Raw genomic sequence first — 4,862 nt, forward strand, 5'->3', positions numbered from 1 at the left:
CACCACCCAAAATTCCATTTACATTTGACACACAGAGACCTGGAAAGATATAGTAGGAACCAGTTGAGCTGAACGTGATCCATATAAAATCAGGAACTGAGAAAATAGATAGTCTTTTCACTATGGAGACTGGAGACAAAAAGTTTCACCTTTTGGAGGACAAACGTAACATCTCCAACTGGTTTTGAGATGATCCACAGGTGCTGAAAGAAACATGGTATAAGCATATGTAACAAGACATTAAAAAATCAAACGAGTAGTGAAAGAAGATGCAAATCAAGTATAGGGAATTACTTACAGGGCATAAGTTTTTTCCACGGTTCTATGATAAACTTTCCTAAAGCTGCATCATATTCAATTACTCCACATCTGTATAAAGGATTATTGGTTGAGCATCTGATACAGTTAGACAACAAAGCTAAATAACTCTAGTAAATTTAGGATCTGATATATTAACCTTTTGGACTGCAACTGACTGGTTTTGAGATGATCCTCAGGGCCTGAAAGAAACATGGTAACACCATATGTAAGAAGACGTTAAAAAAAAATCAAACGACTAGTGAAAGAAGATGTAATTCAAGTATTAAGAATTACTTACAGGGCATAAGAGTTGTCCACGGTTCTATGATAATCTTTCCAGAAGCTACATCATATTCAATAACTCCACGTCCGATTTTGAGCTCCAATCTGCTACGAAAACAAGTTGGCCATGCTGCAGCAATTCAAACAATGATCACTGTGAGGGAGAATCAAGTTAGGATCTGATACAGTAAGACAATAAAGCTAAATCAATTCCAGAAAAAAATGGATTTCATATCAGAAAGACAGAAAAAACAAGACAAGGGAGTAGAAACCAAAATGTTGCAGCAAAACATTAGTTGTCAATCATACCTTCAAATGTTGCCATGGAGAAGATGATGGGAGCCAAAGTATCAGAAGAAGTGAAGTGAAGTGAAGTGAGATCAAATATTATCAAATACCAACTTCTTCTAAGAGAAAGTAACACAAGGTGTTCTGCAGGAACCCTTCTTTGCTAACTCAAAGGAAGTACCACCTGCAAAATGGGATGCGTTACAAATTCAGCATATTAAACTACAAGTATAAATTGTGCCTTATGGTTTTGGTAAACCAAGGGAGGCAATGTTACCTCTCGTTGTGGTCGATTGTCATCCTAATCTGGCCGGTAATTGGGTAGAGGAAACCTCGCTTGCGACAACCACTTCCCATAAATCTCACTGTTAAGTTAGAACCAAAAACACAATGAAACAAGAAATCAGGTTAGCACATACTGCAAGATACGAAATTGGTATTGAAAAAAATAAAGGTCTAGTTTCTATACCTGTACAGTCCCATTCTCTTGGCAAGATTTGAAATTTGCTCATAATCCCATCGATCCCTTTTGTCTCTGGAAACAATTTCTTGTTGGCTATCATTGGCCAACAGAACGCCTAACTTCCATTTCCACTCATCAACATTGGCCACGAAAGATGCAGCCTATAAACAAGTTCACGCAATGTATCAAATCATTTCCCAAGTAAAAAGTGGATCAAATAGAATGAACAAAAATAAATGAAGTATACTTGATAAGAGCAGGAAGCTGCTGCAACGTTGTGGACCATCTAGAGAAGCAACAAAGGAAAAAAAAAAACAAAAATATCAGTCTCCTTCTGATCTAAATCGTAACAATGACCCCAAAAAAAAAATTTAAGCTGATTTTAACTCAATCTGTGTGTGGAGATTGGAGACAAAAAAATTTTACCTTTTGGAGGACATGTGACATCTCCTACTAGTTTTGGGATGATCCACGGTGCCTGAAAGAAACAAGGCATAATTGTTGTTCACTGTAAAACTAAATGTAACAAGACGTTAAAAGATGCCATTCAAGTATCGGGAATTACCTACAAGGCATTATAACTATCTGCACGCAGCCTCCTTCCTCGAATCCACTAGCCATCACAATTTCAAGCTCATCATCATGTACAATCTGCAACATAGCAGTGATGAGCCACACTTCAGTCAACAGAAGAAACATCTGGGCTATTCACTTGGGTCCATCTGATATATGTATCCTCCATGGCCAACAACACTCTTCGGTTTCACCAAACTCCATAGCTCTCGTCTCAGCTACACAAAACAGAACATCACAAAGAAGACAAATAAAAAAACAATATGACAAAACCACTCAACAGAGATCAAAACGAAAAAAAATAAGAAGCAAGGTTGGAAGGCAAACCGTGGAGGAGAAAGATAGAAGCTGGATTGCGGGTAGAGGAAGCAAGAAGGTGTGAAAAACGACATGTAGCAGACACAATCTCTCCTAAGTTCTGGCTTCATACATACATGTCTCGATGGAGAAGAGCACCGTTGACTTCAGCTCTGAGTACAAGGAACTCTAATCACGGGCCTGAAATTGCTGAGAAATTGCGTGAGAGAGGGAAAATTAAAAACATGTAAAATAGAAAGCAGAGAAAAAACATCAAACCTTAGCCTTTGAGTTTGGCTCTGCAAGCAGCTTCTTTCCTGAGTCCACCAGTAAACAGAACAAACATCAGCTGTGGGCCCTTCACTTGGCTCCTTGTGTTATGTATCTTCCATGGCCAACACAACACGCACCTACCAGAAAGAGACATGTCAAAACATATGGAACATTGTCGGATCCATAAGAAAAAGAAAACATATGAAGATTTAGAGTCAGAGAAACGTAGCAACTATCATATAGTGGAGGTAAATCATCTTTCTTGGCCAAGAGATCAGCGGCAACTTTAAATTGCTTCAAGGCATGAATCTCATCAAACATCCATGAAAACATAATATCACCTAAATAAATCCATGACCAAAAAAAACAGAAAAAATATGAGAATTTGCAAACTAGAAGAAGAAGAAGAAGAAGAAGGATGGAAAGATATAGAGAGAGTGAGATTAGAGAGTACCAAGTTTAATTGTTTAGGAAAAGGTCTTCTAGGGCTTTAAGACCTGGTTTAGCAAAGCGTAGCTCAGATACTTCTCCAGCAGCCATCACAACTTCACTAGCTCATCATGTACAACCTGCATCATAGCCATGATAAGCCACACTTCAGTCAAGATAAATGTTTCCAAGCCAACTACCAAAAAGAGCCAGAGGAAAAAAATGGAACCTTGGCCACTGAGTTTGATATGCAAGCAGCCTCCTCGAATCCACCGCTCTATGATAAATTTCCAGAAGCTGCACATTCAATAACTTCCACATCTGAATAAGGATTAACTTTAAACATGTAAAAAAGAAAGAAACAGTAAAGGAAAGGATTTTGAAATCACTTACAGAGATCAAGAAAAAGGATACTAAATTTCCACTCCATCGTTGTTGTTGCTGCGTCATTTAGCGTGCATCATCCCGAATTTTATGAAGAAAGTGAACCATCTAGGGAAGCAACAAAGGGAAAAAAAAAAACAAAAATATCAGTCTCCTTCTGATCTAAATCGTAACAATGACCCAAAAAAAAAAAGACTTTTAAGCAAATTTTAACTGTGGATTGGAGTTGGAGACAGAAAGTTTTACCTTTTGGAGGACATGTAACATCTCCAACTGGTTTTGGCATGATCCACAGGGCCTGAAAAGTAAAACCATATGTAACAAGACAAGACGTCAAATAATGAAACGAGTAAGTAATGAAAGAAGCAAATTTAAGTATCGGGAATCATACTTACAGGAGGGCATAATGAGTGTCTTGTCCACGGTTCTGAGATTAATTTTACCACACACACAAGCTGCATCATATTCAAAAAACCTCTACATCTGAATAAAGGTTTAACTTCAAACAGGTTAAGAAAAAGAAAAAAAGACAGTAAAGAAAAGGAATGTGAGATCACTTACTTAACAGATATTAAGAAAAAAAAGGATATATAAATTTTACATTCCATCCTTGTTGTTGCTGCGTCCTGCATATAGTGTGCATCACTCCTCCCCTAATTCTGTGAAGAAAGCTAATAAAACCAAATCTTAGCTTCATCAAAGCAATTAAAATCGTAACAATGAAAAGAAAGAAAAAAACTTTAAACCGATTATGAACTCACTCTGTTGTGTGTGGGGCGAAGAACTTAAAGCTCGGGGACGAAGACCGTGTTGAATGAGTTCCAATACAACCTATAAAAGAAAGAAAAAAACACATGGTTAGTTAATTGAAAATATCCTATTAAGTATATATCAAAGTTTGAAACTTTCATTGGAATAGTGAACATGTTTCCATTAGTTTTAGATGGAGAGACAAAAAAGGTTTCACCTTTAGGAGGACCGTGTTGAATGAGTCAAACGGGGGACTGTCAAAAAGAAAGACTATCAAGCATCCATCATCAGATTCAGATAGCCAATGAAAGAATGAATCTTCGTTAGTTTTAAGTTTAATAGAAACCAATCAATCAATCAAAAAAAAAAAATACAAACTTTCGAATCAAAACCCTAACTCAGTCAAATCAAATACAAAAATCGAATTCAGAAGAAGGAGAAAACAAGAAATACCTCTGATTTGTTCAATACCCTAACCTAGTTAGTCGCCGCCGTAACTCAATCAAATCAAACCCTAACTCTTCTCTCTTTTTTTTTTTTTTTCTCTTTCGCCACCTGAAAGACGGACGAGTCTCTCTCTCTCTTTGTGTCAGTGAAGAAGAGGAGAAGAGACCTCTGTGCTTTATAGAGAGCGATGAGAACCCCAACGGTTATTAATAAAAGCCAAATCCTATTTTTCTATTACAGCCGTTAGATTGTAATTGTCTTTTAGATCCAACGGTGGATAGACCATTAAAGTAGGTTATTAAAAAAAAAGGAAATCTTTTGGAAATCGTATCTTTGTCAACAAATCGTATCTTTTACAGCCATTCATTATTAATTA

General features: G+C 36.9%; 1 long non-coding RNA gene across 2 annotated transcripts in view; it reads right to left on the reverse strand.

Annotated features, from left to right (window-relative positions):
• Positions 1 to 4,610, reverse strand: part of LOC104788355 — a 9,415-nt gene extending 4,805 nt beyond the window's left edge. For both annotated transcript variants that reach the window (XR_002038291.1, XR_002038290.1), the window contains exons 1-21: positions 4,493 to 4,610; positions 4,257 to 4,309; positions 4,051 to 4,120; positions 3,851 to 3,960; positions 3,685 to 3,744; positions 3,536 to 3,587; positions 3,299 to 3,397; positions 3,135 to 3,202; positions 2,931 to 3,045; positions 2,483 to 2,817; positions 2,234 to 2,404; positions 1,899 to 2,124; positions 1,760 to 1,811; positions 1,581 to 1,619; positions 1,340 to 1,494; positions 1,148 to 1,235; positions 892 to 1,054; positions 599 to 761; positions 458 to 475; positions 299 to 369; positions 150 to 203 (exon numbers count right to left, since the gene is read on the reverse strand). This is a non-coding gene — a long non-coding RNA (uncharacterized LOC104788355). The remainder of the gene's footprint in view (positions 1 to 149; positions 204 to 298; positions 370 to 457; positions 476 to 598; positions 762 to 891; positions 1,055 to 1,147; positions 1,236 to 1,339; positions 1,495 to 1,580; positions 1,620 to 1,759; positions 1,812 to 1,898; positions 2,125 to 2,233; positions 2,405 to 2,482; positions 2,818 to 2,930; positions 3,046 to 3,134; positions 3,203 to 3,298; positions 3,398 to 3,535; positions 3,588 to 3,684; positions 3,745 to 3,850; positions 3,961 to 4,050; positions 4,121 to 4,256; positions 4,310 to 4,492) is intronic.

Source organism: Camelina sativa, chromosome 5, assembly GCF_000633955.1.
Source record: "Camelina sativa cultivar DH55 chromosome 5, Cs, whole genome shotgun sequence".
NCBI lineage: Eukaryota > Viridiplantae > Streptophyta > Magnoliopsida > Brassicales > Brassicaceae > Camelina > Camelina sativa.